Genomic DNA, 21,804 nt, shown 5'->3' on the forward strand with positions numbered 1-21,804 from the left:
GATCTTATTTGGATATACAATTGGCCACTTCATTTTTGAAAGTTACTTTGCCAACAAAGGTTCGTCTAGTCAAGGCTATGGTTTTTCCTGTGGTCATGTATGGATGTGAGAGTTGGACTGTGAAGAAGGCTGAGCACTGAAGAATTGATGCTTTTGAACTGTGGTGTTGGAGAAGACTCTTGAGAGTCCCTTGGACTGCAAGGAGATCCAACCAGTCCATTCTGAAGGAGATTAGCCCTGGAATTTCTTTGGAAGGAATGATGCTAAAGCTGAAACTCCAGTACTTTGGCCACCTCATGCGAAGAGTTGACTCATTGGAAAAGACTCTAATGTTGGGAGGGATTGCGGGGAGGAGGAGAAGGGGATGACAGAGGATGAGATGGCTGGATGGCATCACTGACTTGATGAACGTGAGTCTCAGTGAACTCCGGGAGTTGGTGATGGACAGGGAGGCCTGGCGTGCTGTGATTCATGGGGTCACAAAGAGTCAGACATGACTGAGCGACTGATCTGATTTGATCTGATAGATGATTGAAACGTATATACATCCTGCTCCTGCTGTAGCTTCAGTCGTGTCCGACTCTCTGTGACCCCATAGACAGTAGCCCACCAGGCTCTGCCGTCCCTGGGATTCTCCAGGCAAGAACACTGGAGTGGGTTGCCATTTCCTTCTCCAATGCATGAAAGTGAAAAGTGAAAGTGAAACCGCTCAGTCATGTCCAACTCTTTGCAACCCCATGGACTGCAGCCCACCAGGCTTCTCCACCCATGGGATTTTCCAGATAAGAATAGTAGAGTGGGTTGCCATTTCCTTCTCCAGGAGATCTTCCCAACCCAGGGATTGAACCCGAGTCTCCCACATTGTAGGCAGATGTTCTACCCTCTGAGCCACCAGGGAAGTCCATTGGCAGGTCAGTATAAACCACCCGCCGCCCCCCACACACACAGGGTTTCTGCCATAAGCCGTATGGGGTCACCGCTGAACTGCAGAGCAGGTCTCCTCACTTGCTTTGTGCAGAGCATGTCATTCATTCACACAAGCACACTGTAGAGTTAGTAAAGTACAGTGGAAAACATGTTCACTAGAAGAACAAAGAACTAGAGCTCCAAGCATCCTTACTTTGTCCTGAAGAGTCCTGGATGAACCCCCAAGATGACAGGTTGCTGTTGAGCCACAAAAGATGCCAGGATTCCTGGCCTCTGGAGGAGAAGAATTCAATCCAGGGCCAGAGACGAGGCTTGATTGCTCAGAGCTTTTGTGTAATAAAGTTTTATTAAAGTATAAAAGAGATAGAGAAAGCTTCTGACATAGACATCAGAAGGGGGCAGACTGATACTGAGTCTAAATTTTCTGCAGTATTCCCCCACAGAAACCAGCACCAGGCAGTGCCAGCCCGGGCATGGGCGACCAGGAATGCACTACTTGTTGGGTGTTTAATTGGTAATGAAGGTGGATTATGTTCTCTTCCCCCGGCAGGAGACATGGTGAAATCTGTATGATGCCATATTTTTTCCCTTGTGCATTCTCAGGCCAGGCAGCCCAGATGGCTCCTGACTGACCGTAGGCCCAGAAAGGAACACGGCAGTAGCACCCAGAGCAAGGCCAGAAGGAACATTTCAGCAGCAATTGCGTGGATCTTTGCTGCCCGGGGGCTCTTCATCCCTGTGCTTCAGTGCAGGCCTTGATGAAGAACAGAAGTCCAGGGCAAGAGAAAAATTAATTTGTTCTCTTATCTGCGTTTAGAAGGATCCTGTGCTCAAGGCTTCTTGGGCTTTAGATTCAAACACTGCAGTGTAGAGGGATCCCTGCACCATTGGGTTCTGATTAAATATGTTGTAAATTACATGCTGGAACGTCAGCAGGTTACAGGTCTATTTGGGTTTAAAAAAGGAAAGATTTCCACCTGCAAAGTTTAGATACATCTATATGAATATACTTCATAGTTAAAGAAAAAGTTGGGATGTCTTGGGATAGAAAGGATACAAGGCGAAAATGACTGAATTTACTATTGATATTGACACCAGTTGCTAAAAAGATTGTTTTGGATTACTTTTCATTCATAGCCTGAGAGATAGTGTGTGGGAAAGGGTACTCTTCCTGGGTCTTTTCCTCAGAACCGCATCACTCACCCTTCTTTTTGAATATTCTGCAAAGCAGCAATCTCATGCTTTATTCTTTATGGGTTCATTGGGGCTTCCCCTGTGGCTCAGCTGGTAAAGAATACAACTGCAATGTGGGAGACCTGGGTTTGATCCCTGGGTTGGGAAGATCCCCTAGAGAAGGGAAAGGCTACCCACTCCAGTATTCTGGCCTGGAGAATTCCATGGGCTGTATAGTCCATGGGGTTGCAAAGAGTCAGGCATGACTGAACGACTTTCATTTTCACTTTCTCACTTAGGTAGCTACTGACCCCAGAACTAAGTTTTTCCTTCAATAGTTCTTTGCACATATGTTTTTCACAGTCCTCTGAGGGCCTACTCACCATGTGGCAGACACAAGTGCAAGGCCGTTGAGGAAATACAGCAGTGCACAAGACACACTCCCTATTGAAACACACATGCAGGCAGATTCTAGCCACTGATGGAGTGGTGTGAACAGGTGTGTGAATATGCTGCTCAGACTTCCACACAATTGCACTCATCTCACACGCTAGTAAAGTAATGCTCAAAATTCTCCAAGCCAGGCTTCAGCAATACATGAACCGTGAACTTCCAGTTGTTCAAGCTGGTTTTAGAAAAGACAGAGAAACCAGAGATCAAATTGCCAACATCCGCTGGATAATCAAAAAAGCAAGAGAGTTCCAGAAAAACATCTATTTCTGCTTTATTGACTATGCCAAAGCCTTTGACTGTGTGGATCACAATAAACTGGAAAATTCTGAAAGACATGGGAATACCAGACCACCTGACCTGCCTCTTGAGAAACCTAAATGCAGGTCAGGAAGCAACAGTTAGAACTGGACATAGAACAACAGACTGGTTCCAAATAGGAAAAGGAGTATGTCAAGGCTATATATTGTCACCCTGCTTATTTAACTTATATGCAGAGTACATTATGAGAAATGCTGGGCTGGAAGAAGCACAAGCTGGAATCAAGATTTCCAGGAGAAATATCAATAACCTCAGATATGCAGATGACACCACCCTTATGGCAGAAAGCAAAGAAGAACTAAAGAACCTCTTGATGAAAGTGAAAGAGGAGAGTGAGAAAGTTGGCTTAAAGCTCAACATTCAGAAAACTAAGATCATGGCATCCAGTCCCATCACTTCATGGCAAACAGATGGGGAAACAGTAGAAACAGTGGCTGACTTTATTTTTTGGGCTCCAAAATCATTGCAGATGGTGATTGCAGCCATGAAATAAAAGACTTACTCCTTGGAAGGAAAGTTATGACCAATCTAGACAGCATATTAAAAAGCAGAGACATTACTTTGTCAACAAAGGTTCATCTAGTCAAGGCTATGGTTTTTCCAGTGGCCATGTATGGCTGTGAGAGTTGGACTGTGAAGAAAGCAGAGTGCCAAAGAATTGATGCTTTTGAACTGTGGTGTTGGAGAGGATTCTTGAGATTCCCTTGGACTGCAAGGGGATCCACCCAGTCCATCCTAAAAGAGATCAGTCCTGAGTGTTGACTGGAAGGACTGATGCTAAAGCTGAAACTCTAATACTTTGCCCACCTGATGCGAAGAGCTGACTCATTGGGAAAGACCCTGATGCTAGGAAAGATTGAGGGCAGGAGGAGAAGGGGACAACAGAGGATGAGATGGCTGGATGGCATCACCGACTCAATGGACATGGGTTTGGGTCGGCTCCGAGAGCTGGTGATGGACAGGAAGGCCTGGCGTGCTGCAATTCATGGGGTCGAAAAGAGTCAGACAAGACTGAGTGACTGAACTGAACTGAACTGAACTGATGCTGCTTAAGGACTCCAAGAGACAAAACAGCAACCTCCTTTTGTATAAACACGAATCGCATGTTCTTATGTTCTTTCAGAACTACACTTTGCGACTTGTACGCACTCTTGAAGCAGCAGGACACCATAGCCCTTGTTCCCTTTGGACGCTCACCTTCTGGGAACATAAGTGCATACTTGGCATATTTAGGCCATCAGCAGCCTCCAGCGTGGCTGATTGTCTTGTCTGGCACTCTGTTTCAGAAGCAAGTCTATGATACATCTTTCTTTAAGATAGATTATTCTCTGATTTATGATAATAGTTTAACATTTTAATGAAGGGGCTTTCTAACTTTTATTACATGTTGCCTCATTTAAAAGATCATATTTATTTACCATATATCATTGATTTTAAAAATACATATTTTTTCGTATGTTAACAGTTTTTAACAGGATGTGTTTTACAGTCAATGGCATGCCATCATCTAGTTACCAATGTGCCTCCCTATTCTTTAAAAACACCTCTTTCAAGACACATGTCTCAACTGGGGGAGCACTGGAGGCCCTTCACCCTGCCGATGTTTCTGGTACCTGACACACTAAAGGAATCCAGGCATCCATGCTGCTTGGTTCCAACAGTTGTAAGAAAACCAGGGCACCTTATCTTATATCCTGACATATTATTGTGTCTCCCTTTTGAGAGAGGGAACAATGGTATAGTTAATATGGGATAAAATTGATTTGTGAATTTAGACTATGTCATGGGCTTCCCTGGTAGCTCAGTGGTAAGGAACCCACTGCCAGTGCAAGTTCAATTCCTGGGTCAGGAAGATACCCTGGAAAAGGAAATGGCAAACCACTGCAGTATTCTTGCCTGGGAAATCCCATGGACAGAGGAGCCTGACTACAGCCTACAGTCCATGGAGTCACAAAGAGTTGGGCACAACTTAGCGACTATTAATAAAAACAGCAAACAACAGAGACTGCGTCTAACATTCAGTGAATGCTGCAAAGTATGTATTTTTCTACTATACACACGGGCATATTTGAAGAATATAACAGGTGGAAAAGGCACTTCCATATGATAAGCTAAATGATTATGGAGAGGTGTAGTAATACAGTATATGGATAAAACCAAATGAGGGATCAGTTAATCAATATGAATCCTGAGCAGGAAGAGGCTATTTTGGGGTTGGGAACAGTTAATGGAGGATATGAGAAGTAAACTGGCTTTTGAAAGCAGTAAAGGATTTGTATAAGAAGAAATGGGGGTGAGGGAAAATATGTTCTTTTGCCTAAATTTTTTTACACATGTATCTCCGGTAGAGGAATTCAAAGTAAATGCATATTTTTAGGCTCTGAACATGCACTTGAAAATACATCATGCATTTATGAAATTGACTGTTTTACTAAGAACCAGTTAGAATACTTCTGCTTTTCTGGGAATTTTGAATATTTTTCACTAACTCCGGGTGGCAGAGGAAGACAGCAAAGCACTGACTCATCTCTGAGATAGTGCAGAAAGGATTGGCTGGGCAGACTTAATTCCAGAGAGGTTTCAAGGGGGTCTGACTATCTCAGACCTGAATGTGAAATGAGTATAACCCATGACTCACAGAAAACTCTTGAAATGGGTAAAATGACTAAGCCATTCTCATCTGAAACGAGCTGGACTAGGCCACACTTGGATTATTTAGCAGGAAATCACAAGGTCTTCTCAATAAACAAGCCGCAGTTTGGGAAGACAGTGTCGGCTTCCCCTGTGGTTATGCCGCTTATCTTTCATATCATCACAGTGAGCCCCTTCTTCCTGCCCTCAAACTGTGAAATGCCATGCCACCTGCTGCGCTTAGCTGAGGGCTCATTTCTGTTATTAAATGGGTCCGACTTCCCCCTTCCTTTTTCAGTCATTTCCTTCCTTCCTTGCTTCTTTACACTTTAAAGCTCAGTTTGAGCACTCCAGAACAGTTTTATCAGTAAAGTCTGATGTTATGTGTTTATATTTTTAGTATAATTCTAAACTTTAAAAACAAATGATGAAGACCCACTCTGCTCTGGTGAATACCTGATCATGTTGCTTAACGTTTTTGTTTACTTTTGGTTCTAGTGGTTAAAAGGGCCGCGCAACACATTTTAAAAGTCCGCTTCCATTTTGACAAATTTTCCCCAGACTTGGGGCATCAGGTTCCTCTTTTATCCATCTGTCCATCCTGTTCTTTCTGTCTGCTGGAGGAGCAGTTATCCACCATGCTGGACTCTAGATACATTTATAAAATACTGGTCTCCAGGCCCTATCCAGAGTGATTTTAATCTATTGCTCCAATCTGTGGTTCAGAATCAGAATTCTTTAAATTGAGGTATACATAATATATAGCATTACAGTAGTTTCAGATGGATAACATAATGATCTGATATTTATATACATTGTGAAGTGTTCACCACAATAAGTCTAGTTAACATCTGTCATCACACATAGTTACAAATTTTGTGTGTGTGATGAGATCTTTTAAGATTTACCCTTGGTGCTGTGCTGTCCTTAGTCGCTCAGTCATGTCCAACTCTTTGCGACCCCCATGGACTGTAGTCCGCCAGGCTCCTCTGTCCTTGGAATTCTCCAGGCCAGAATACTGGACTGGGTTGCCATGCCCTCCTCCAGGGGAACTTCCCCACCCAGAAATGGAACTGCGGTCTCCTGCATTGTAGGCAGATTCTTTACCAGCTGAGATACCTGGGAAGCCAGGCAAGAACACTGGAGTGGGTTGCCATTTCCTTCTCCAATGCATGAAAGTGAAAAGTGAAAGTGAAGTCGCTCAATCGTGTCGGACTCTTAGCGACCCCATGGACTGCAGCCTACCAGGCTCCTCCGTCCATGGGAGTTTCCAGGCAAGAGTACTGGAGTGGGGTGCCATTGCCTTCTCCCAGATTTACCCTTAGCATCTTTTAAATATACAATATGACTTTATAAACCATAGTCACCATGCTATGCATTACACTTCCATGATCTATTTATTTTACAACTGGAAGTTTGTATCTTTTGACCACTTTATCCTTTTTGCCCACTCCTCACCATCGGCCACTGGAAAGTACCAATCTACTTTTTTTATCTAAAGGGTTTTTTAAAACTCCTCAAGGAATTGTAGAACCAGATTTGAAAAACACTGTGTTAGTCTTGAAACCTGGTCAGAACCAGTGTCTAGATCTGAGGTCAAGGCTGGTCCAGTTAGTGAGTCATGAGGCAGAATTTCCCCGGCAGCTATTGAAACAAAGAATTGCTGTGGATGTCCAGAACATTCTTGGGCCCCAATGCTGAATTGTCCCCAAATGAAGGATTCTGAATTCTTTGTTTCTGGCCGCTAGCTACAGAGTGGCCCGTGCAGTCGCCCTTGCAGCTAACATACACAGTACCTTTAAAAAGACAGAAAAAGCTACTCCTTATTCAAGGCACTTTGCTGTTTTCTGGGAAGCTGTTGGACTAAGTATACAAATTTATGATGACTTTGTAAACAGTACCCCATGGAATTGTGCAGTGCACAGCCTGTACAACCACACCCTGTGACCCATCGCATTCTTGTGCTTCTGTTAAACAAGTCATGACCTGAACTAGTGACTTGGGGATGCAGACAATTGTTGGCACAGCAACTAAGATAAAAGGCAAGTTTAAAGTCTGAGATAATGGGTTAAGATGTTCTTGAAAGGCTCCCTGCCTCATGGCTCTGTCGTATTGCTTAATTTAGCCCAGGTTGCTAGGGAAATGAATTCAAAATTGACCAACGCAGTGTCTAGAAGCTGTGTGTGAATAATAAGTAAAATTCATGGCAAATATACCCTTTGCTTGACAACCTTGGATGGATTTATTTGCTTACCCAGAGCTGAACACTAACATAACCTGTCCAGCCTTGGCAAAATTGCTGAGTAAGTCATACTTCTTTTCAGGTTCCTCAGCATCTTCTTTTTTACTTACTTAATATTTTTTAGCATGCTGATACTTTTAGTTTAATTAATTAATTTTTATTCAACTTATATAAATTGAAAAAACAAAACAAAAACAGTTCACCCATTTCTCCCACTCCCCACCACCCCACCTTTGGCAACTACCAATCTAGTCTCTATATCAGCTATGCTATGAATGGAATGGCTCCCCTCATAGCTCAGTTGGTAAAGAATCCGCCTGCAATGCAGGAGACACTGGTTCAATTCCTGGGTCAGGAAGATCTGCTGGAGAAGGGATAGGCTACCCACTCCAGTATCCTTGGGCTTCCCTTGTGGCTCAGCCGGTAAAGAATCCACCTGCAATGTGGGAGACCTGGGTTCGATCCCTGGGTTGGGAAGATCCCCTGGAGGAGGGAAAGACTACCCACTCCAATATTCTGGTCTAGAGAATTCCATGGACTGTATAGTCCATGGGGTCACACAGAGTTGGACACAACTGAGCAACTTTCATAACACACACTGAATAGACTATTCTGACAGAAGGATTTAGCCCTGAACCTCACTACTGGCCAGTGGGTTACATGGATGGTTCCTGCCTTCACTGTAGTTGCAGTTAGGCAGGCCGGATGGTATAATTATGCTGTCCATTAGAACATTCTATAGTGACAGAGATGATCTATAATCTGTGCTAGCCAGTAAAATATGGGTGTGTATGTGTGTGTGTGTGTGTGCACATCACTGTGTGTGGCTATAGAGCACTTGAAACATGACTAGAGAAACTAGGACTTGAACTTCTAATTTTAAATGCTTTTAATTAATTTCATTTAAAATTTAAATAGCTACAGGTGGCTAGTGGTGACCATACTGGACAGTGAAGGTCAGAGAGACGTCTTCTCTAGACAGTGAGAAAACTCATGCTTACTATGCACCTTCCCATTGTCAGCAATGTTTTTTTATGATCTTCTTTAATCCTCAGGAAACCTTGCAAGGTAGGTATTGTCTCCATCTCATAGATTGAAAATAACTGAAGCTCAGGGAAGCAATGGCCCATATTTTAAGACTGATAAATGATCAAATCAGCATTCAAACTTTGGTAGCTTTGGTTCTAAAGCCTGTGCTTGAAGTTTACTTGGGGTGGGGGGTGTCTTCCCTGTGAAGAGTTATTATAGAATCTAAATTTAAAATTAAAGCAGTAATGGCAACCACCAAAACACTCCTGTCAGGTGTCACTGTATGATAAAGAGAATTGTCCAGAGAGAGTGAGAAGGGAATGTGTGCCAACACTGGACAGACCCAACACGTGCAGTGGACAGGAGGGTGGTGTTGGAGGTGGGCAATGGCAGGAAGAGAAGCGGCCAAAGGCGCTGTTCTGCTGGAAGTTCTCCTCTGCATGGCCTCCTCAACTTGTCATATGCAGAATCGCATACTCCGTCCCTACTCTTTCCTTTCTCCCTCAGATTAAATTTGGGCTTTAGTTCTCCAAATAGAACCATCAGAGGCTGACTGGTTGGCAGCTGCTTAGGACTGAGTAGAGGTGCATCTGGGAGTTGCCAGCTTCTTTTCATTGGAGCCCAAACCCTGCCAAGGGCAGGACCTCAGTTCTCTCCTCACTCCCACTTCCTTCCTGTATTTCTTAAGATGTCTAGAGTCCATTATTTACTGCCCTGTGTGTTCTGCTTCATTAACAGCTATTCCCCACATCTAGGGAATATGCATTTATCCTCAAGGCCGTGGTTCTCAAGACCTGACTAGAAAAAACTGTTGCACTTTAAAAAGTCCAGCTGCCAGGGATCTGCCCAAACAAACCAAGTTTGAATTTCTAGGAGTGGAGTCCTGTCATCAGTACGTTCTGCTAGTTTCCTGAGTGACTCCGATGTGCAGGCAGGGCTGAGAAGCAGTCCTTGCCTATGAGCCATCTGCGCGTCTCCCAGAATTGCACTGCTATCAGATGTTTTGAACCTAGAGCACTTGGTAGGTGAGGGCTGTGGGTGGAAAGGGTGAGTGTTGCAGAGGGTAGGAAACAAGCAGTTTAAAAGTGCCTCTGAAGGACCCTGCAGGTGAGGAAGACAGAAAAAGAGATGTGGAGGGACCCTTCGAGGGGCTTCTGTCACAAAGCATTAGATGGGTGGAAAGCAGGAATCCCTGATGAGAGAGAGAGCTTCAGAGTGAATTACCAATAGTGACATTTCTTCCATTTGACATCACTTGTTGAGAATGTTTTGTACCAGCCCCTGCTGTAGGGGCACAAAGATAGATCAGAAGGGTCCCTTTCATGGAGAAGGTTGTCAGGTCCGGAATCAACAAAAAGAAGAGAAAAATTAGGGGGAAAAAACCCTCCTTTGACCAAGTAAGAATAACCGTTGTTTAACTCCATTTTTGTACATTTGCCAGGTAATCCCAACACAACTAGCTCCCAGACACATCATGTGTCGGATTCTCTCTGCCGTGGTCGTGTTCAGTTGCAGCAGTATCCTCTTGTTTATATCTTTTTAGCCTTCATGTGGTCTGTTTGTGCACAGTTTAACCATACTGAAAGGAACCTTAGTGCCTTGTCTACCTGCAACTTCTCTTAAAAGGATTATGTGTAAAGTAAAAGTCTATAATGGTTTTTGGAAATGCATTAAATAAGTTCACTCCTCTTCTTTGTCACCCCTTGCCAACTCATTCCCTCTGCCACATCACAACTAACAAGTTTCCATTTCTAACCATAGCCTAAATCAAAGTATTTTCTGTGCTTTAACGGGGCTATAAATTGGAGAATTAAAGACAAAGATTTCTGATGGTCTCAGGGATTTGTGTTTGGAGGAGCAGCACAACGTCCTTGTCTGCCCCGGAGGCTACATCAAGCATGTCTCTGTGGCTCTGTGCCTGCTTCATGTGCTTCAGCATCAGTATTCACTTGAAAGGCTGTCTTCATTTTATCGTGAGTGTAGTGCTTGGGGTGGGGGCCTTGCACAGGAGAAGGCGGGATCTTAGAGGATGACGAGTCCTCCCATCCTCTGGGCAGTTGTCTCCCTCTTTGAACCTTCATAAATACAAACAAGGCATCAGTTAGTTTCATCTGTCTTTGTATTTTATGTAAATGGAGTCATGCATTATGTACTCTTGTGTCTGGCTTCTTTCGTTTAACACTCTGCTTGTGAGATTCATTGATGTTGTGTGTGGTTGTAGATCATTTACCATCATCACGGTAGAGTTTTCCACTGTGTGAATATTTATCCACTCAACCATTGATGTGTATTTGGGATTGTTTTCAATTTGAGGTTATTGCAATTGCTCCTATGAACAATCTGGTAAAAGTAGTCCAGTGAATGTATATACAAATTTCAGTTGGGAGTATACCTAAAATTGGGGTTGTCAGTCAATAGGGAATGTGTATATTCAGTTTAAATAGGTACTGCCAGACAAATTTCCAAAATGGCTGTACTAATTTTCCTGTCCACCGACAGTGTATGAGAACTCTGGTACTTCCACTTGGCCTTTTCTGTCTTTCCATTTTAGGCATCCTGGTATATGTGTAGGATCACACTGTGATTTTAATTTGCAATTTCATGGTGACTATTGAAGTTGAGCATCTGTCATGTTTACTGGGGGCTTCCCATGTGTCCCAGTGGTAAAAAAAAATCTGCAATGCAGGAGATGCAAGAGACATGGGTTTGATCCCTAGGTTGGAAAGATCCCCTGGAGTAGGAGATGGCAACTCACTACAATATTCTAGCCCAGAAAATTCCATGGTTAGAGGAGCCTGGTGGGCTACAGTCCAGGGGGTCACAAAGAGTCAGATACACCTAAGTGACTGAGCATGCACATACATTTTTATTGGCCATCTATAAATAATTTCTGTTGCTTGTTTTATTATGGTTATTTTAATAGCATAGAGACAAATTTTGTATCCTACTTTTTCACTAGCAGTTTTCATAACATTTTTGCTGCTTAATGTCATGGAGAAATCAAATTCTGTTTTCTTAGGCTAACTTAATACAATCGTTTTCTTAAATTGTTCAGTTTACCTGGTCATAAAAGGAACAACTCAAAGTAAAGAGGAGGAAATTAAATGACTTAATATATAATAAATGTGAACAGATTGAAGGAAAATTATGCAGTTATTTTGGAATGTATGATTGATATGTCTTTAGATATTTTGCATCATTTATATCTTCCTCAGCCTTAGTGCTGAGAGAAAGAGCAAGCTAGAGAGACCTTATCCTGATGAAGTTTACTTTCTGAGTGAAATTACTGTTCTAGGGTTGATATGTCATTGATAAAATATGGTTCAAATCAAATGAGCTATTGTTTTAGAGGCCTTTTCTGTTATTGGAAATCAAGGCTGCCAAGCTATTCTGTGAAGTGCAGTGATGGAACTTCAGAGAAGGCTTCCACAGTTAGGTGAGTTGGATAAACTCATTAAGCCAACAGATTCGATCATTTGGGGCTTTGCTCAAGACCACCTGGGCAGTGTGATGGTCGAGAATAGAAAAGCCGGAGAACAGCAAGAGTCATGGAAATCTGACAAGCAAGATCATCTGGCCCTATCTTCATTTTTCTGTTCTAAGAAAATGCCAGACGGATTTATTGCCTGCCAGTCAGTGACACCAGTATATAGAAAGGACTGGCTCTACTTGGAGAAAAACATTTTAGTTAGTCATATATTGCTGACTGAACCTCTTTATCCTTTGAAGCATCAATGGGATTTAAAATGATCCTACATCTTTCCAAATGGCTTGTTGGAATATTTTTCTAGACATGGAACATTCTTAAGAAAATGTCTAAATCAAGGACAGCTTTCTCCGGACTTTAATTCCTTTGACCTCTACTCCCTGGGTCAAGAGTACCCACAGTGCAGTTCTCTCTCTCCACCTGTTGGTTCTTGCTCCTGTGTGTTCAGGGTTGGACTGAGCAGGAAATGCATCAGTGCTGTACTGAGAGGGCCCTGAGGCCCAACCATCTACCTACCCTCTCATCCTTGTCCCTGTCATTCTAGAGGTGCTGTACTCCTTTGAGTTATGGAGGCTTTGGAGTTTTGGAATGAATTTTTAAAAATACATGTAACCTTGAGAGAGGACCAACTTGAAATAGTTCTCATTTGACATCTTAGTAAGGTTTTGCTAAAATAAATCCTTCAGAGGAAAAAGGAGGAGATGAGAGGGAAGGTATGAGAGATTAAATGGATGAGAAAGCCAGTTTTACAGTCCAGTCGTGACTATGTCCACAAAATTTACCAAAAAATAACACTTCTAAAAGTATATGTACATACAGTTCTCATCCCAGAAGCATCACAGATTTGAGGGTAGAATGTATTTTGGGACAGACATCAAGAACTGTGATCAAATATAGTTTCTGCCATTATTGCATTGGCCCTTAGGTCAAACATAGATTGTTTTGTGTGTGTGTCTCCATTTCTTCCCATTTCCCTCCTAGAGATAATGGGTTTCACAACAAATTGGAAGGGAGGCAATTAATTATTTCTCTTTGTTACTGGCCTTTGCTTCTAAAATTTCTTCTGGCTCGTCAAATTGGCACATTCCCTGTGCCTCTAAACACCTCATGTTTAAAAAATATTTCGAGAGGATTGTTTCAAGACTTTTTCCATTCTGTCTTGAAGAGCCCTGGCTTTATGTTCTAGAGAAATTTGATATAAATAAACAGGAAAAGAGGCCGCCAAAAAGACCACCTTCCAGAGCTCGCCTTGAGCTCCAGATTGGCTCTCTGATATCCCTTTTTCTCCTTCCTTTCTGTAAATTTCTGAATTATACCTTTATGGATGGTAAACACTTTGTGTTTCAAGGAGAGAGAGACTAGGATATGCTTGACTTTTGTTGAAGGCTGATAGCAGATGTTATTACCTTGAAGATATATTGACATTTGGTTTGAAAGGAATCAGGGCTTTCGTTTCAGATAATCTTGTTTTAGATAATTCACAGCTGATCCAGGGCCTTTGGCTCTTTCATTGACAATAAGCCATATTTTAAGTCATCCCCAGATGTACAAAGTCTATTTGACTCAGTGAGTCACTAATTGCCTCTAAGGTTTCATTAAAAGCAAAGACATCACTAAAGAGCTTGTATTAGTCACAATTTGATCCAGGTTCACTTAGACATTTGAGGGAGAAATGGACAATGTAACCAGTGTCAAAAAAGAGAGGCTAGTGCAGCTATTGGATTCTCAACTCTACATGTCCAACAAGCATGGAAAATGCGAAGGACCTGTTGGAATGGCATCTGGTTGGCCAGGGTGATGGCTGCAGGGGGCGGGATGTTACATTACCGAAGACGATAATTTGTGTAAACTCTCGTGTTGCCCATTTCAGCCTCCTTTCCTTGTCTTCACTTCTACTACAACATTCTTTGCTGTCATTCCTTCCAGATAAACAGCACATCTGTTTCAGCCAGAGTTTCTTTTGAAGGACACAACTCATTCAAAAGCTATTAATGTTCAGATATTACTTAACTATTTTAAATAGCCCAGCCATGATGAAATACTAGCATAGCAGAATCTAAAGTAGTTTGGGCCAGCTTATTAAGTTGTTATGATGCACATTACAGGCTCATTTGCTGTAATTAATTAGCGGAGCAAGGATAGAGCCTCAGCATTAATTGCTTCTATCTAACAAATATTTTAGAAGAGAGTTCATTTATTAAGAAGAGCACAACTGGAAAGAGTATATATGCAAGATGCTCCTTATGTTCCCCTTTCACTTTGCATTCTTTTCCAATGTTATCTAAAACTAACACCAAAGAAAAGATGTCCTTTTCATCACAGGGGACTGGAATGCAAAAGTAGGAAATCAAGAGATAACTGGAGTAACAGGCAAGTTTGGCCTTGGAGTATAAAATGAAGCAGGGAAAAGGCTAACAGAATTTTGCCAACAGAACGCTCTGATCATAGCATAACACCTCTTCCAACAACACAAGAGACAGCTCTACACATGGACATCACCAGATGGTGAACACTGAAATCAGACTGAGTATATTCTTTGCAGCCGAAAGTGGAGAAGCTCTATACAGTCAGCAAAAACAAGACGGGGAGCTGACTGTGGCTCAGATCATGAACTCCTTGTTGCCAAATTCAGACTTAAAGAAAGTGGGGAAAACTACTAGACCATTCAGGTATGACCCAAATCAAATCTCTTACAATTATACAGTGGAAGTGAGAAATAGATTCAAGGAATTAGATCTGATAGACAGAGTGCCTGAAGAACTATGGATGGAGGTTTATGATATTGTATAGGAGGCAGTGATCAAGACCATCCCCAAGAAAAAGAAGTGCAAAAAGGCAAAATGGTTGTCTGAGGAGGCCTGACAAGTAGCTGAGAAAAGAAGAGAAGCTAAAGGCAAAGGAGAAAAGGAAAGATATTCCCATCTGAATGCAGAATTCCAAAGAATAGCAAGGAGAGAATAGAAAGCCTTCCTCAGTGATCAATGCAAAGAAATAGAGGAAAATAATAGAATGTGAAAGACTAGAGATCTCTTCAAGAAAATTAGAGATACCAAGGAGCATTTCATGCAAAGATGAACACAATAAAGGACAGAAACGGTATGGACCTAACAGAAGCAGAAGATATTAAGAAGAGGTGGCAAGAGTACACAGAAGAACTGGACAAAACAGATCTTAATGACCCAGATAACCACGATGGTGTGATCACTCAACTAGAGTCAGACATCCTGGAGTCAGAAGTCAAGTGGGCCTTAGGAAGCATCACTATGAACAAAGCTAGTAGAGGTGATAGAATTCCAGTTGAGCTATTTCAAGTCTTAAAAGATGATGCTGTTAAAGTACTGCCTCCAATATGCCAGCAAATTTGGAAAACTTAGCAGTGGCCACAGGACTGGAAAAGGTCGGTTTTCATTCCAATCCCAAAGAAGGGCAATGCTAAAGAATGTTCAAACTACCACACAGTTGCACTCATCTCACACTCTAGCAAAGTAATGCTCAAAATTCTCCAAGCGAGGCTTCAACCGTAAGTGATTTGAGATCTTCCAGATGTTCAAGCTGGATTAGGAAAGGCATAGGAACCAGAGATCAAATTACCAACATCCACTGGATCATAGAAAAAGAGAGTTATAGGAAAACATTGACTTCTGCTGTATTGACTATGTCAAAGCCTTTGACTGTGTGGATCACAACAAACTGGAAAATTCTTCAAGAGGTGGGAATACCAGACCACCTGACCTGCTTCTTGAGAAATCTGTATGCAGGTCAAGAAGCAACAGTTAGAACCGGACATGGAACAATGGACTGGTTTCAAATTGGGAAAGGAGTACGTAAAGGTTGTATATTGTCACCCTGCTTATTTAACTTCTATTCAGAGTACATGATACAAAACGCCAGACTGGATAAAGCAGAAGCTGGAATCACGATTGCCAGGAGAAATATCAATAACCTCAGATATGCAGATGACACCACTCTTATGGCAGAAAGGGAAGAGGAACTGAAAAGCCTCTTGATGAAAATGAAAGAAGAGAGTGAAGTAGTTGGCCTAAAACTCAACATTCAGAAAACTAAGATCATAGCATCCGGTCCCATCACTTCATGGCAAATAGATACACAAACAATAGAAACAGTGAGAGTCTTTATTTTTTTGGGCTCCAAAATCACTGCAGATGGTGACGGCAGCCATGAAATTAAAAGATGCTTGCTCCTTGGAAGAAAGGCTATGACTAACCTAGAGAGCATATTAAAAAGCAGAGACATTACTTTGCTGACAAATATCCATGTAGTCAAAGCTATGGCTTTTCCAGTAGTCATGTATGGATGTGAGAGTTGGACTATAAAGAAAGCTGAGTGCAGAAGAATTGATGCTTTTGAACTGTGGTGCTGGAGAAGACTCTTGAGAGTCTCTTGGACTGCAAGGAGATCCAACCAGTCAATCCTAAAGGAAATCAGTTCTGAATAGTCATTGGAAGGACTGATTCTGCAGCTGAAGCTCCAATACTTTGGTTACTTGATGCAAAGAACTGACTCATTTGAAAAGACCCTGATGCTGGCAAGATTGAAGGCAGGAGGAGAAGGGGATGACAGAGGATGAGATGGCTGGATCGCATCACCGACTCGATGGACATGAGTTTGAGTAACCTCCAGGAGTTGGTGATGGACAGAGAGTCCTGGCGTGCTGCAGTCCATGAGGTCGCAAAGAGTCAGACATGACTGAGTGACTGAACTGAACTGATTATTTAAAAAAAATTTTTTTTTTAAATTTTATTTTATTTTTAAACTTTACATAATTGTATTAGTTTTGCCAAATATCAAAATGAATCCATCACAGGTATACATGTGCTCCCCATCCTGAACCCTCCTCCTTCCTCCCTCCCCATACCATCCCTCTGGGTCATCCCAGTGCACTAGCCCCAAGCATCCAGTATTGTGCATTGAACCTGGACTGGCATCTCGTTTCATACATGATATTTTACATGTTTCAATGCCATTCTCCCAAATCTTCCCACCCTCTCCCTCTCCCACAGATTCCATAAGACTGTTCCATACATTTTAAAGTTCCAAATAGAAGCAAGCATTGTGTTTGTTTGCCAGTAGTCTTTTTGACTAAACTGACGTATCCTAAATCACCATCTTTACATGTTGTGTGTTTTTTTTTTTCTCCAAGTGGTTCCTGGCTGACTTTTGTGCTTTTAAATCTTTCAAATCCTTAGAGTGTTTAGGGGACAGAGATGGAAGAAGGATGGGACACTATTTTCTCCCTCTCCTTGTCAAGCCTCCAGAGTAGGATGAGATGACTAGTATAATTTTGCAGTCAAAATAGCAGTACAAAACCCATAGTTAAAATATACACAGTATGTTCATATTAGTTTCCCGATCTAGCATTAGTATTTTTTATGGATATATGGTTTTTTTACATGTCAACACACAAACAGTAACAATTATTTAATTATTTAGCTCTTAATAGTTTTCAAAGGGGCTGGTTTTTTTTTTTTTTTCATTTAGTCATCTCTCAAACACTGAAACAGACTAGGCAAAATGCTATTACCTTCCATTTACAAATAAAGGAACTGAGATGAAAATATGCTAAGGGATTTGGCTAAAAGCATAAAACTGCTTTCAGAGGAAACCAGAAACAGGACTGGATGTCTGATGGTCAGCTGGTGCATACTCTTCTACATAACTGTTGCCCCAAATTTTAAACATACAGAAAACTGTTGTTTCAGATACCCATATTTCTACTTCCATAGGTTCAACAAATGTTAGCCTTCTGTTTGTTTGCTCCAGATCATTTTTGTTTGGGGTTTGTAACCAAGCTTTGCCAATGCATCTAATATTGTCCTTTCTCCATCTTTTCCCATCCCTCTTACCCTCCCTCGTTGTTGTTCTGTTGTCAGTCACGGTCAGCTCTTTGTGACCGCATGGCCTGCAGCATGCCAAGCTTCCCCGTCCTTCAGTATCTCTTGGAATTTGCTCAAACTCATGTCCATTGAATCGATGATGCCATCCAGCCATCTCATCCTCTGTCATCCCCTTCTCCTCCTGCCTTCAATCTTTTCCAATAAGTAGGCTCTTCGCATCAGGTGGCCAAAGTATTGGAGCTTCAGCTTCAGCATCAGTCCTTCCAATGAATATTAAGGGCTGATATTTCCTTTAGGATGGACTGGTTTGATCTCCTTGAGGTCCAAGGGACTCTCAAGAGTCTTCTCCAGCACCGCAGTTTGAAAGCGTCAGTTTTTCATCACTCAGTCTTTTTGTGGTCCAACTCTCACATCTGTACATGACTACTGGAAAAACCATAGCTCTGACTCTACAGAGCTTTGTTGGCAAAGTGATGTCTCTGCTTTTTCATTCACTAAGTTTGTCATAGCTTTTCTTCCATGGAGAAAACATCTTTTAATTTCATAGCTGCAGTCACCATCCACAGTATTTGGGGCCTAAGAAAATAAAATCTGTCTTTGTTTCCTTCTTTTCCCCATCTATTTGCCATGAAGTGATGGAACTGGATGCCATGATCTTAGTTTTTTGAATGTTGGGTCTTAAGCCAGCATTTTCACTCTCCTCTTTTACCTTCATCAAGAGGCTCTTTAGTTCCTCTTTACTTTCTGTCATAACGATGGTGTCTTTAGATGCCTTTCTGAAATTCCCTGCATATCTGAAATTATTGATATTTCTCCCAGCAATCTTGATTCCAGCTTGTGATTCATCCAAATCAGCATTTTGCATGATGTACTCTGCATGTAAGTTAAAACAGCCGGGTGACAGTATACAGCCTTGATGTACTCCTTTCTCAATTTTGTACCAGTTTGTTGTTCCATGTCCAGTTCTAACTGTTGCTTCTTGTCCTGCATACAGGTTTCTCCGGAGGCAGGTAAGGTGGTCTGGTATTCCCATCTCTTGAAGAATTTTCCACAGTTTGTTGTGATCCACACAGTCAAAGGTTTCAGCACAGTCAATGAAGCAAAAGTAAAAGTAGATGTTTTTCTGAAATTCCTTTGCTTTTTCTATGATGCAGCAGATGTTGGCAATTTGATCTCTGGTTCCTGTGCCTTTTCTAAAGGCAACTGGAAGTTGCCAGTACATCTGGAAGTTCTCAGTTCGTGTACTATTGATGCTTAGTTTGAAGGACTTTGCACACTACCTTGCTAGCATGTGAGATGAGTGCAATTGTGCGGTATTTTGAACATCCTTTGTCATTGCCCTCTTTTGGGTTTGGAATGAAAACTGACCTATTCCAGTCCTTTGGCAACTGCTCAGTTTTCCAAATTTTCTGGCACATTGAGTGCAGCACTTTCACAGCATCATTTCTTAGGATTTGAAATAGCTCAGCTGGAATTCCATCAGCTCCACTCATTTTGTTTGTAGTAATGCTTTCTAAAGCCCACTTGACTTCAGACTCCAGGATGTCTGGCTCTAGATGAGTGACCACACCTTTGTGGTTAACTTGGTCATTAAGACCTTTTTTGTATAGTTCTTCTGTGTATTCTTGCCACCTCTTCTTAATCTCTTCTGCTTCTGTTAGGTTGTTGTTTCTGTCCTTTATTGTGCATGGAATGTTCCCTTGGTATCTCTGATTTTCTTGAAGAGATCTCTAGTCTTTCACATTCTATTGTTTTCCTCTATTTCTTTGCGTTGCTCACTGAGGAAGGCTTTCTATTCTCCCCTTGCTATTCTTTGGAACTCTGCATTCAGATAGCTCTATCTTTCCTTTTCTCCTTTGCCTTTAGCTTCTCTTTTTTTCTCAGCTATTTCTTACTCCTCCTCAAACAACTGTTTTTGCTTTCACATTCCTTTTCTTGGGAATGGTTTTGATCACCCCCTCCTGTGCAATATTACAAACCTCCATTCATAGTTCTTCAGGCACTCTGTCTATCAGGTCTAATCCCTTGAATCTATTTGTCATTTCCACTATATAATCATAAGGGATTTGATTTAGGTCATACCTGAATGATCTAGTGGTTTTCCCTACTTTCTTCAATTTGAGTCTGAGTTTTGCAATAAGCAGTTCATGATCTAAGCCACTGTTAGATCCCGGTCTTGTTTTGGCTGACTGTATTGAGCTTCTCCATCTTTGCCTGCAAATAATGCAATCAGTCTGATTTTGGTGTTGACCATCTAGCTATGTCCACGTGTAGAATCATCTTTTGTGTTGTTAGACGAGGCTGTTTGCTATGACTAGTGTGTTCTCTTGGCAAAACTCTGTTAGCCTTTCTCTGCTTCATTTTGTACTCCAAGGTCAAACTTGCCTGTTGCTCCTGGTTGGGAAGTATTCCCATAATTATTTTGAGAGTATGACTCTACATATCTATGTCTATGAACATAAATAGAATTGTTGTGTTTTTAAATTTCACATATGTAAAATTATATGTACCATTTCCAATTGCACATTGGTTCTGTCTCTTTGGTAACGTTTCTGAAATTTTCCCATGTACCTACAATTCATTCTTTTCAGCAGTTGCATAGTATTCCATTCTATGAATAAGCCACTGTCTAATTCATCTAGTTCTTATTTATGGACATTTAGGTTATTGTCCATTTTTTCCTGTTTCAAACAATGCAAAAAAAAAAAAATCTTTGTATAGTTCTCCTTGGCCACAAGTGTAGTGATTTCTCTAGGTCTGAAGGTTATATCTGGATGTTTAATTAATGTCCTGTGTACATTTTAAGCTTTTCTAGGTATTTTCATAGTTTTTCTTCAAGGTAATTGTACCAATTTGTTCTCTCATAAACAATACATAAATTCTCTTTTTCCACAAACTCTCCAACTATTGGTATTATCAACTTTTATATTGTTCTTCCCCCCATCCTATACCATTGGTGTGTAATGATTTCTCCTTGATTTAGTTTCTCCTTGTTTTAGTTAAGTTTGCTTATCTTTTCTGATATTTATTGATCATTGAGATATCTTCTCCTACAAATTAACTGATTATATTGTTTGCTTGATTTGTTTTTTCTATTAAACTTTTTTGCATTTTTCTTATTGTTTTTAGGAATTCCACATATATTATAGATACTTTAGCAATTGTATACTTTGCAAATATCTTCTGCCTCTCACCTTTGTCTCTTGCCTCAACTTTGCTTATGTTGACTTTTTTTGATACAGAGATTTTGATTGTAATGTGCAAGATGATTTATCAGTATTTTCTCTTAAATTTTATAGTGTTCTGCCTTTTAAGAATTCTGCCCTAGACTGATATCATAAATATATTCACTCATATATTTTTCTAAAAACTTAAAACTTTGCATTTCACAGACAGGTCTTACATTCATTTTGAATTTACTTTTGTAGATGATGAGAAATATAGAGATTTATTTTTATCTTTTCCTTATGGATAACCAGTTGTCCCAGTGCCATCTAAAAAATAATCCACATTTAAGCCTTTGATTTTAAAGAATTTGCTTTTAATTTTCTATCAAATTTGTATATGTACAAAATACAGGTATTCAAGAAATCTATCAGATCAGTCACTCAGTCGTGTCCGACTCTTTGGGACCCCATGAATCGCAGCACGCCAGGCCTCCCTGTCCATCACCAACTCCCGGAGTTCAC

The 21,804-nt window shown here is 41.2% G+C and overlaps 1 long non-coding RNA gene across 1 annotated transcript in view; it reads left to right on the forward strand.

Annotated features, from left to right (window-relative positions):
* LOC107132664 (uncharacterized) overlaps positions 1–21,804 on the forward strand; it is a 400,010-nt gene that overhangs the window by 315,226 nt on the left and 62,980 nt on the right. The window contains exon 10 of the long non-coding RNA XR_009495406.1: positions 1–21,804. This exon is cut by the window's right edge and continues 51,154 nt beyond it. This is a non-coding gene — a long non-coding RNA (uncharacterized lncRNA).

This window comes from Bos taurus, chromosome 7 (assembly GCF_002263795.3).
Source record: "Bos taurus isolate L1 Dominette 01449 registration number 42190680 breed Hereford chromosome 7, ARS-UCD2.0, whole genome shotgun sequence".
NCBI lineage: Eukaryota > Metazoa > Chordata > Mammalia > Artiodactyla > Bovidae > Bos > Bos taurus.